Here is a 12994-nt window from a genome sequence, read left to right as displayed (position 1 = left end):
AAAAATATATTTTTAAAAAAAAACCAGAACTCTGACCCATAATTTCTGTAGCAACCAATCCAGGAAGCCAAACGACAACCTCCATAGCAATTGGCCCAACTTAGGACAAACTGGAGAAAGTCAAATATGTTCTTTAATCAATCACACGGGATGCCCAGCTTCTAGTCAGTTCACCCCGTTGTCCTTGTCATACCCACAACCTCCCATCAGGCAATACTTGAAATTTGCCCTTTTTGTACGCTATCAAGTTGGACCACTTCCCCGACTTTGAGTCCCTGGCGAACACAAATGATGATGGCGGACTCCCTTGTTACGGCAAGCTCTGAGTAAATCACCTTTGCTGGTTCTCATTTGGATGGTCTTTGTTTATATCCACAGGTCTAAAGTTGCTCGACACACATCAGTTTGAGAAATATTCTTGTCAGGCGGTGATTCTTAAACTATGCTTCTAACGAACACTGTGTTCCATGACAAGAGGAAAAGTATAGGGGCCACTAATATAAAATAATGGTGGTCCTTCCTCTTTGTTATTAAATCAAAATCTTCCCATGAACATTCCAGCAGGCGCGCGCATGCACACACACACACACACACACAGAGTCCTTAGAAGGGGAAGGATTCCTGTTTTCTAGATCATTCACATCACTACTTTGTTGTGGAGAATTCCCTCCATGGGTGGAGAAGAGAGAAACTGAAGAAGGCAGGGCCAAATTGTTCTACCTGAGGAAAATGGAGAAAGAGAGAGAGAGAAACCAAATGGGCTGGGCCTCAGGGAGAAAATTTAAAAAGTGTGAAACTGAGAAGAAAGCATTTTTGGCAACAGATGCAGCTAGGGCAGTAGACATTGAGAGGAGCAGTGGCAGAAGAGGGGTTTTTAACGGTATTTGCTGATGGATGTGCACCCTCACCGGAGGGGACTTTCTGGAGGGGAAGGAATGTTCCTTATTTTCTTTTAGGTGAGTGCTACTAGGGTACATACAATTATCAAGACTCATTTTTTTAATGTTTATTTATTTTTGAGAGATAGAGACAGAGTATGAGCGGGGGGAGGGGCAGAGAGAGAGGGAGACACAGCATCCAAAGCAGGCTCCAGGCTCTGAGCTGTCGGCACAGAGCCCGATGCGGGGCTCGAACCCACAAACTGTGAGATCATGCCCTGAGCCAAAGTCGGACACTTTACCGACTGAGCCCCCCAGGCGCCCCAAGGTTCGTTTAATTAAAACAAATGAACAAACATGGGGTGCCTGGGGGGCTCAGTCGGTTAAGTATCTGACTTTGGCTCAGGTCATGATCTCACAGTTCGTGAGCACAAACCCCACTTCTCTCTCTCTCTCTCTCTCTCTCTCTGCCCCTTGCTCACTTGTGCCCTCTCTCTCAAAAAGAAAGTCTCTCTCTCTCTCTCAAAAAAGAAAAATGAACATGGGCGCCTGGGTGGCTTAGTCGGTTAAGCATCCCATTTCGGCTCAGGTCATGATCTCGCAGTTCAGGAGTTCGAGCCGCACATCCGGCTCTGTGCTGACAGCTCAGAGCCTGGAGCCTGCTTCGGATTCTGCGTCTCCCTCTCTCTCTGCCCCTCCACCACTCGCGCTCTGTCTCTCTGCCTCTCAAAAATAAATAAAAAATGTTTCAACAAATGAACAAAACAAATAGGCAAAAAGTGGAAACAGACCCATAAATACAGAGAACAAAGTGATGGCTGCCAGAGGCAAATAAGGTGGGGGCGGGGGGGGGGGGACAAAATGGGTGAAGGGGAGTGGCAGTTACGGGCTTCCAGTCATGGGATGAATAAGACACCGGGATGAAAGGGACAGCATGGGGGACATAGTCAATGGTATTGTCAGAGCTCTGTATGGTGACAGGTGGCAGCTGTAGAGAGTTGTAGAGAGCACAGCATAACGTATAGAGTTATCGGGCTGTATACTTGCAACTAATCTAACATTGTGTGTCAGCTATACTTCCAGTTAAAAAATAATTTATGGGGGCCCCTGGGTGGCTCAGTCGGTTGAGTGTCCGACTTTGGCTCAGGTCATGATCTCACGGTCTGTGAGTTCGAGCCCCACGTCAGGCTCTGTGTTGACGGCTCAGAGCCTGGAGCCTGCTTCGGGTTCTGTGTCTCCCTCTGTCTGCCCCTCCGCTGCTTGCATTCTGTCTCTCACATTGTCTCAAAAATAAACATTAAAAAAAAAAAAAAGAAAAAGAAAAAAAAATAATAATTTATGAAATAAGTTTAAAAACTCATCCAATTAAACATTTAAGATCTGTGCATTTTATTATATGTTAATTATACCTCCATTTATTTTTTATTTCTTTTTTTACTTATTTTTTTATATTAAATATAATTTATTGTCAAACGGGTTTCCAGACAACACCCAGGGCTCATCCCAACAGGTGCCCTCCTCAGTGCCCATCACCCACTTTCCCCTGTCTCCCACCCTCCATCAACCCTTAGTTTGTTCTCAGTTTTTAAGAGTCTCTTAGGGTTTGCCTCCTTCCCTCTCTGTAACTTAGTTATATCTCAATTTAAAAAGAGTGCCCACTTTTCTTCTTTCCTTCCTTCCTTCCTTCTTTCCTTCCTTCCTTCCTCCCTCCCTCCTTTTCTCCCTGCCTCCCTTCCTTTGTCCTTCCTTCCCAGTTCTGTCCAAAAGTCATGGGGCAGACCCAGCGGGGCAGTCACATTGACCCCCGTGACAATGACAGCCCAGTGTTGTCACAGGAGTGGCTACATACAAGGGATTGAGCAAGCAGGCAAATATACTAGGGAGTCAAGATTTTTGCTGGTAAGGAGAAGTAGCAATGGGGAAAGAAGGAAAACTAAAACAAACCCTGTAGTGTTGGACTTAAAGTGGAGATATCAGTACAAGTTTTGCAGAGACAGAAACAGAGACAGCAATTATAGATGTAAAGGTGCGTCCGCATGTGTACATATGCATGTATACCTGTACATACATATAATTCCCACCTCTTTCCACTAAGATACCCTGGGAGTGACAAGATACTCAGTAGCAGTGACCACACCTAGTGCCTAGATCTTGGTTTCTAACAGAACTGTCCGTGAGAAGGTACGAAGGCTCCTTGGAAAATTGGCCGATTCCAGGACTGGAAGGTGTTAGACAAATCTGGAACATCATGTTATGAAGAGAAACTCAGATAATGCTCAGAGAATGAGAGGGACATGTTAAAAAGACCCAGAAGTCATTTGAAGAGGTTCTCAATAGTCAAAGAGGAGACAATTTGAGGGTCAAAATAAGTAATGATAGTAATAAGTTATAATCTATTGACTAAAACAGGAATCAATGAGTCCATGTTGATAGTAATGAACATATCAACAAGTATATGGGAAGATAAGAAAGTTATTGCTTATGGTAGAATGCCAATAAATTACTATGGTAGGAATACTGGAATCGGAAAATTGCAATTTGGAAATCATCACAGAAATATTTAACGCTGGCAAGAGATATCAGTGGACGTTAAACCTCAAGGGTATTAGTGGGATTAGAAATGAGATGCTCGTATAGCCTTAAAAGTGTCTTCACTTAAAATACGTATTTATTACAAAGAGAGGGAAAAGGAATTTATAGTGAAGGAACTCAGCAGGCACTATCTTAATCAAATAATCAGAATTATACCACCATTAATGGTGGGCACATTCGTTGACGTAGCGTGCCTCCTGGAGAAGATGGCAATGGAAAGAATAGAGTATCTCTTCTACGATATTCTTGCCAAAACCATAATGACCTGGGTTGTGTCATGAGAAAATATTGCACATACTCAACTTGAAGGACATTATGCAGAATGACTGCCCTGTAATCTTCAAAGAGGCAAAGGCCACGAAAGGCAAGAAAGACGGAGGGAGCCTAGGGAGATGTGTGAAGCTGGTGCTGCAAGAGACTGAGAGGATGTTTGGTGAAGGTGGAATGGGGTCTTGGGGTACAGAGTATTTGGAGGCTTTTGTTCTATTCTTGAAAATTTTCTGTCTACTTGAAATTTGAAAATTATTAAACATATAACTAAAAAAAAGAAAAGAAAGGAATACGTGCCTTTTTCATGGTTTCCTTGAGGGTGGTAGGGTTGTTTTTTAATTTTCTTTTAAGTGTTAATTGATTTTTGAGAGAGACAGAGAGAATGAGCAGGGGAGGGGCAGAGAGAGTGGGAGACACAGAATCCAGAGCACTGTCAGCACAGAGCCCGACACGGGGCTCAAACTCACAGACCGCGAGATGGTGACCCCAGCCGAAGTAGGACGCTCAACCGACTGAGCCATCCAGGTGCCCCAATGAGATGTTGTTCTTAAACCCAACTGTATGAGGCCTCAACCTTTTTGCATCACCCCATTAAAATCAATGTAGTGGAGGGGTGCCTGAGTGGCTCAGTCGGTTAAGTGGTTGAATCTTGATTTCGCCTCGGGTCATGATCTCGCGGTTCATGAGTTTAAGCCCTGCATCAGGCTCTGAGCTGGCAGCAAGGAGCCCACTTGGGATTCTCTCTCTGTCCCTCCCCCACTTGCGCTCTCTATCAGAATAAATATGTAAACTTAGGAAAAAAAAAACAATGTAATGGACAGAATATTTTTCAATTTTAAGTGTGTATATGTATATGTGTGAGTGTGTGTGTATGTATATAAAGAGAAGTGGCTATAAGTAGATACGCATAGTATGTCTACACATTATTTTTGAACCATTGACATCCAGCTCTCATTTGCCAACCACTAGACTTCGGGAAAGGATGCAAAAATTATAGTAACAAGCCAATGAAGAGACAACTAAATCCAACTTAGTCTGACAGGTTATGAGGGGAGTCACGTGGGTTTGGGGTTTGATGGAGGGTCTTTTTTGTTTTTTGGCGAGTAAAATTTTCCCTTGTGTGTACAATTAAATACAAAGACGATGGATGACGATGTGCACAATGAATACATTAGAATTACTGTTAGTCCTGAGTGCACAGCCACTTGAACGTGTCTGAGAATTACAAGATGTTCCCAGAACTCTTCCAAAAACACACACGGGTCTAATGAACAGCCTGCGCGATGAGCCTTAAGAGGAAATGCAATCCTTTATCTTCTGTCTGTGAGTCGTTGTCCTGCGTCCCTTCAGCACCATGGGGTCGGCCTGTAGTCTGGTCTATCTTCTCCTGCACATAGTTCAACTCACACTAACTAACTTGCAACAACAACCAGGAAGCTGGCTGATAATCGAGGTTAAGTGACATTTTAAGGACACATTGAAACTTACGACTGTAGTTTGGCAGAGCGAATGGAAAAATCGTTAAGGCAAAAACCCAAGGATGGGGCAGCTGGGTGGCTCAGTCAGTTAAGCATTTGACTTTGGCTCAGGTCATGATCTCATGGTTCGTGAGTTCAAGACCCACATGGGGCTCTCTGCTGTCAGAACAGAACCTGCTTAGGATCCTCTGTCCCCCTCCTTCTCTGCCCCTCCCTCACTTGCATTCTCTCTCTCTCTCTCTCAAAAATAAAAATAAACATTAAAAATCTTTTTTTTAAAAAAAGAGGGGTGCCTGGGTGGCTCAGTCGGTTAAGTGCCCAACTTTGGCTCAGGTCATGATCTCATGGCTCGTGAGTTCAAGCCCCACGTCAGACCCTGTGCTGACAGCTCAGAGCCTGAAGCCTGCTTTGGATTCTGTGTGTGTCTCTCTCTTGGCCCCTCCCCTGCTCATACTCTCTCTTCTCTCTCTCTCTTTCTCTCTTTCAAAAATAAATAAACATAAAAAAATTTGTTTTAATAACAAAAGAAAAGAAAGGAAAAAACCCAAGGAATTTTGGCAAATCAAGTGGTTGTTTTGTATTGTTGGGGTTTATACTCCCCACTAATTAGCCAACCCTTGGATTTAATGTTGCACTTAGTGTATTGTTTTATTAACCATGAACAGGAATACACAGACACATAGACACTTAAGTTGGAGAATACTTGAAAACATCCGTTTTACAAGAAAGATAGGAACTTGTACTTGAAACTCTTCATGGGTTTATATATCCTTCCTTATTCTGCTTTGTAAATTACATTATAGAGACCTAGACTCAGAGTCCAAGGTTCTGTATTCTTAAAATCACATTGCATCATACGTTCAAAAGTGTTCTTATTTACTTCACAAGCAGAGACTTTGACCAAAACATTCAACATTTAGCAACAGTTTAGATTTTCCAAAAACCTCTCAATATTGTCTCTTTCTGGAGTGGGAGTCTAGCCAACACCCACCAACAAACTCCCAGTAGAAAGATGCAAGTCCCTTTGCTCCTATGATAACAGAATCTATCAGGAATGATGAACATAATTGCAAAGGGGATAAAGGAACATGTCACAGGGCTTAATGGGCAGGATTCTATACTTCTAGAAATACGTAGTCAGCCTCGGTCAGCACTGAAACATCTTTGTGTGAATTCTAAGATTCCCTACATGGAAATAGCTTTTACCTTGAAGGCTAATGTCTTTATATACTACAATTTCAGCCTTTATCCAGAACTGCTGTTTTTAACCTTGGCTGCACATAATGTCCCAGACTATTGGAAGAAAGCAAGAAAGCAAGAAAGCAAGAAAGCAAGAAAGCAAGCAAGAAAGCAAGAAAGCAAGAAAGCAAGAAAGCAAGAAAGCAAGAAAGAAAGAGAAAGGTTAAATAGAATTTCTAGGAGCAGGGTCTAGGCATTGGTAAATTTTTTAAGTGCTCAGGCAATTATAATTGCAGTGAGAGTTAAGACCCTCTGATTCAGAGTATCAATATTTACTTAAATTAAGTACACCTGATAGGATTCTACCACATATATTCTCTTTCTTGCCAAAGTGAGACTACTGTCTATACTTTCCATATTATGCAACTTCTAGACCTCTTCTGGATTAACTCTGGGTTCCGTGAATTCATTCATTTCTTACCAAACACTTACTAGGCCCTTACTAAGCTGTATTTTGTGGTTGATATTAGAATTTCAGAAACACATAAGACTTGATTGTTGCCTATAAGGAGTCCCGGGCTTACTAGGGTTGAGATACGGTGCTATAAATAAAGTAATAGAAGAAAGTTAAAGTTATTCTTCTTCAAAGCAACCGCAGAAACTTCACAGAGGATATTTCATTTGGCTTATGTTTCACAGAACTTAGTGGTTCAAAGGGAGTGACATGGGGTGGGAATACGATGGCAAGGATAGAATATTCTAAGTAGCTGCCGAGGCAAGGAGGCACAAAACAGCATGCTGTATTCCCAATAGCTGCAAACAGTTGAATGCTGCTGGGGCAGAATAGTTCAGGTGTGGAATAGTGGGAGATGAGGCTGGAGGGAGGGTAGGATCTAGAGGACAGATGATCTTTTATTCCATGCGTAGGAGTTTGAACTCATCCTGAAGGCAGTGAAAGGAGGACCATGGTCAGGTTTGTATTTCAGAAAGGGTATTGACAGCAGTGGAGAAGGCAAATAGGGGTAAGAGAGTAGTATGGGAGAGAAAGGGATTGGGAAAAAAAAAAAAAAAGAAAGAAAAACCTTAGTACATCTCAAACAGAACTCATCTTCCATTCTGACTTTCCAAAGCAACCTTGTGTTCTATGCCGTCAGGGATCGGGAGACATTTTTATGAAATGAGCCATATGAAATTAGCCATGTGTACACCCAGCCACAATGGTTTGGAACATGGCTGTGCTTCTGAAACATGCATTGGAAGAAAGGACTTGATTCCCAAATAATGAGCTGAGATGCCAGAAGAATGGACTCCAAGCAAACGAGGAAGGACAGTAGTCGGTATAGGAGGGAGTTTGGGCTGGGCAGAGTCACTAAACCAGATTTTCAGGTTTTAAACTGGGGTGGGAGAAAAGTGCCCAGATACAACTGTGATATAGAGTCTATGGAGGAGAATAGGAACCCAAAAGAAAAAAGGAGCACAGTGTGTGGTTCTTCGGAGGATGACTCCATCGGGGAAGGAGGACAGGCTCACCACAATGGAAGGAACGTGGTGTTCTGGTTAATCATGATGCCCTTACGTTTGGGTCCTGTCTATTAGCTGTGGCATTTTTGGCAAGTAATATCCCATAGTCAAGTTTTTATCTCTAAAATGGGTATGAAAAGAAAACCTACTTCAAAGTCTGACTGTCAGGATTAAATTAGTATGCATGCCAGGGTACTTAAAAAATGCCTGGCTTACACTGAGCACTTGAGAAAATTTTGTTCTCATGAACATTCTTATTAATATCACAACGACTGGGATGTCTTAAGCCAAGGTACTGGAAATTCTCACACAAAACCACAATAGATTTCCAAAAGGATCAGTGGATTGGTGCTCATTACTAGAAAACACAAAAAAACAAGAGAAAAAAGAGAGCTACATTCCATATCACCATTTTACTACTGCAAAATGTCCAAGTTACCTGTCGGTGATGGAATGTGGGTATTTTACACTCTTCCTTCTTTTTTTTAATACGTCAGGCTTTTGTTTTGTTTCGTTTTTGCTGATTTTTAAACATCTGATCAGTAGCTAAGACAGAAAATCTATTTCCACATTTGGGGAAAATATAAGATTTCCTATGTGGAAATCTACAAACACAAAAGTAGGTATGTGATCCTCGTGTGTTAATTGAGCATTCCTGGGCACTGCTTGCTTACCTGGCCTCTGTCCCCATGGGCAGCACAAGCATAGGACTCCCCTTTGTATAGAACTCATCTTTGTATAGAAAATTCCACAGATGCTCCCCAGAAAATCCAGCAGAGTCATCATGTCCCCCAGGTAACATCTAATGGTCACCAGAAACTCCAGCCAATTCTTCTGGAACCACCTTGTCAGCTAGCTCACTCTCCTTGGCCCCCTTTACTCCTGGGCAGGAGGGTCTGGTGCCAGGTCCCAACTCCCTCCCTTTCCCTGCTTCATGTGAAGTCCAGAGTTAGGGCACATTTGGGACAAAAAGCCTGTGACACTTTGAAACACAAAGAAGAGAACACTAGGATCTTTCCCATAGGTGCCATGCACTGTTTTAAAAAAAAAAACATACTGTAAGAAATAGAAAGAAAAGATCTGTATGATCTCATTACTAGAGATTCTAGAAGGGAACAGATGAGGCTTAACAGATGAGGGCCTGAGAATAAAATGTTGAAAATGTGTTCACTGATGATCCGATATAGAAGAAAATGAGGAGGTAGCCAGAGACACGAATTTGACTTTTCAAGATGTTCTCTGATGAGCTCCGATATAGAAAGAAAAGACTATGCTGATAATTTTTTTTAATTCCCCTCCCCCCCAAAAAAGGACAGAAGGAGGGGAATATTACAAGAAATGAATTCAAATGCAGCTTAAACCAAGTCTGCAAAATGTCAGGAGCTCAGCTGACTAAAGGAAATCTAGGTTGAGGTAAAGATCATGACAGCTACAAAGGACAACAAAGGTGGGGGACAGAACAGGAAGAGCAGGGGGGTGGTATTCTACTTCACAAACAAGGTGGCTCATACAGAGAATTATATTTTTTTTCTTCTCACTATAAAAGCATGTTATATCAGTCTAATCAATCTGGAAAACAAACACTTGAAACGAATAAAAATCATATGATCTTACCAGGTAGAGTTATGTCCTTGCAGCATTTAGAAAAAAAAAAATGTATTAAGTTGGCTCCATATCCAAAGTGGGGTTTGAACTCACATCCCTGAGATCAAGAGTCCCGTGCTCTACCAACTGAGCCAGCCAGGCCCCCTGCAGCATTTAAAAATATTTTGTTTAATGTTTATTTATTTTTGAGAGAGAGAAAGAGAGCGTGTGTAGGGGAGGGGCAGAGAGAGAGAAGAGACCCAGAATCTGAAGCAGGCTCCAGGTCTGAACTATCAGCACAGAGCCCGACCCGGGGCTCGAACCCACAAACCATAAGACATTACCTGAGCCAAAGTTGGACGCTCAGCTGACTGAGCCGCCCAGGCACCGCACACCTGCAGCATTTTTATATACCAAAATCAAAATCAGGATCATACTGAACATATAATTTTGTGTTTTATTTTCATATCATAAGCTCTTTCTCAGATTGTTACGTATATTCACGGTCTTCTATTTTATTTTATTTTATATTTTATTTTATTTTATTTTATTTTATTTTATTTATGTTATTTTATTTTTATTGAATTTATTATTTTTTTTCAATGTTTATTTACTTTTGAGAGACAGAGTGCGAACAAGGGAGGGGCAGAGAGAGAGGGAGACACAGAATCCGAAGCAGGCTCCAGGCTCTGAGCTGTCAGCACAGAGCCAATGCGGGACTCGAACCCATGAACCATGAGATCATGACCTGAAGTGAAGTCAGATGCTTAACCGACTGAGCCACCCAGGCGCCCCTCACAGCCTACTTTTTTAAAGCGGCTATACAATCTTTCATCGACTATAGTTTAATTATCTCCCGAATTTTGGACATTTCACCATTGTGACTAACGCCACTGTTAGGATCCTTTCACAAAACATTTGGACACATTATTTCTTTGGGATCTTATTTCTAGATGTGGAAGGACTTGAACAAAAAGCAAAACACTCCTTTTAGGTTTATTTATTTATTTTGAGAGAGACAGAGACAGTGGGAGCAGGGGAGGGGCAGAGAGAGAGAGAGGGAAAGAGAGAATCCCAAGAAGGCTCTGTGCTGTCAGCACAAGCCCGATGCAGGGCTCGAACTCACAAACCCCAAGACCATGACCTGAGCTGAAACCAAGAAAGAGTCAGACACTTAACCGACTGAGCCACCCAGGCACTCCAAAAAGCAAAACATTTTTAAGGATCTTGACACACATTACGTGGTTGCCTTCCAGAAAGGTTAGCCTATTTATGCTCCAAATTTCCAATGCATGAAGGTTCCAAATATATGGCAATATTAACACCAGACAAAGAGAGAGCTCAATTATTTAATTTTTAGTCTCCTTTGTGAGCAAAGAAAATTTCACTCAACCAATGAAGTTAAAGTTGGCATCATAAAGATGGGCTTGAAGCTCAACTAGAAAACAATGTAAGCAACTAGGTGTCCAAAATGCATTTCAGAGGGGGCACCGGGCTGCCTCGGTCACTAGAGCATGCAATTCTTTTTTTTTTTTTTTTTTTTTTTTTTTAATTTTTTAACGTTTATTTATTTTTGAGATAGAGAGAGACGGAGCATGAATGGGCGAGGGTCAGAGAGAGGGAGACACAGAATCCGAAACAGGCTCCAGGCTCTGAGCTGTCAGCACAGAGCCCGACACGGGGCTTGAACTCACGGACCGCGAGATCATGACCTGAGCCGAAGTCGGCCGCCCAACCGACTGAGCCACCCAGGCGCCCCTACAATTCTTGATCTTGGGGTTGTGAGTTCAAGCCCCACATTGGGTGTAGAGATTACTTACAAACAAAATCATTTTTAAAAATTCATTTTGGGGCTATACACCCAGAAAAAGAACTCGTAATTGGGACCTAAACAACGCCGTCATTTATCTTTACGATATAGGATGGTAAAGAAGACAATCTAATAACATAAATATTTTATTTAAATATATATATGTACAACACTGTGATATCATAAAGAATATATACAGAAAAATGCTAGAAGTCAAGGCACCAAAATGTTAAGAGTATTTCAGGTAGGGGGAGATCTTTTTTTTTTTTTTTTCTTGTTTTCTCCATTTCCAAATTTTATGTAATGAGTTTGTATCACTTTATAGTGGAAGAAAAAATGAATTTTTAAAAATGATAAACAAGAGAGATTTCTGAAGACATGGGAGGAAAAGCCATAGACTGTGAAAACCAAGGATCAGTAAGTTTGACATAAATCCACAGCTCAAGGCTATGGGCTATTAGACAAGATGGCTTATGTGCAGTTGGATGAAGGTACAATGATTAAAAATCAGGGGCACCTGGGTGGCTCAGTCGGTTGAGCGTCCGACTTCGGCTCAGGTCACAATCTCGAGGTCCGTGAGTTCGAGCCCCGCGTCGGGCTCTGTGCTGACGGCTCAGAGCCTGCAGCCTGTTTCGGATTCTGTGTCTCCCTCTCTCTCTCCGCCCCTCCCCTGTTCATGCTCTGTCTCTCTCTGTCTCAAAAATAAATAAACGTTAAAAAAAATTAAAAAAAAATCAACATAGGTTCTCTTCCAATAGGTTACAACAAATTAAGACTGAGTCTGTTTCTGACATACTTATTAGGTTAGTAGATAAGAGGAAATGCTTTAGCTAGTGTGTGCCTCCATTTTAGCAAAGTATTTAATGGCTTCTCTGTTTTTTTTAAAGAGTTTTTTTTTAACTTTATTTATTTTGAGAGCGAGAGAGCAGGCATGTGAGCAGGGGAGGGACAGAGAGAGACAGAGAGAGTATCCCAAGAAGGCTCTGTGCTATCAACGCAGAGCCTGACTCAGGGCTCGATCCCACAAACCGTGAGATCAGGACCTGAGCCAAAATCAAGAGTCAGACACTTAAACACTGAGCCACGCAGGTGTCCCTCACGGTTTCTCTTTTGATTGTATCTTCGGAAGTGAGATGCTGACCTGTGCATTGGACTGGGGCACCCGGCTGTCTCAGTCAGAAGAGCGTGTGACTCCTGATCTCAGGGTTGTGAGTTCAAGCTCCATGTTGGATGTAGAGATTATGTAAAAATAATTTTAAAACTTTGGAGATCTGAAATGTGGATTTGACTAACATGTTACTAGTTGATTCGGCAGCTGCTTATACAACGATATGTGAGAAGCTCCGTTCAGTAGCTCTAACAAAACAACGGGACCCCATGGGGCTTATTAGCTCTAATAGGGTTAGATTATGTGGAAGGAAAGGAGGTCTTGGAGGCTGGTTCACTTGAAGGCAGAAATCTCTCCCATGAATATGATCTATTGCTTTTTTCAAGAAAAAAGTAATCTTTGTGCTCACTTTGGCAGCAAACGTACTAAAAACGGTATTCTTTGAATGTAAAGTAGGCATAGACACCCAATGATGTTGATTTCTGTGGACCCCTCAAAAAGATCGCGGATTTTAAGCAACATTCTTAAAGCATCTCATTGTATGAATGTGCACAAATACATCAGGGACCTTGAT

The sequence above is a fragment of the Panthera uncia genome, chromosome E1, assembly GCF_023721935.1.
Source record: "Panthera uncia isolate 11264 chromosome E1, Puncia_PCG_1.0, whole genome shotgun sequence".
NCBI lineage: Eukaryota > Metazoa > Chordata > Mammalia > Carnivora > Felidae > Panthera > Panthera uncia.
The sequence above is the reverse complement of the archived record's forward strand: the minus strand, read 5'-3'. Positions refer to the sequence as shown.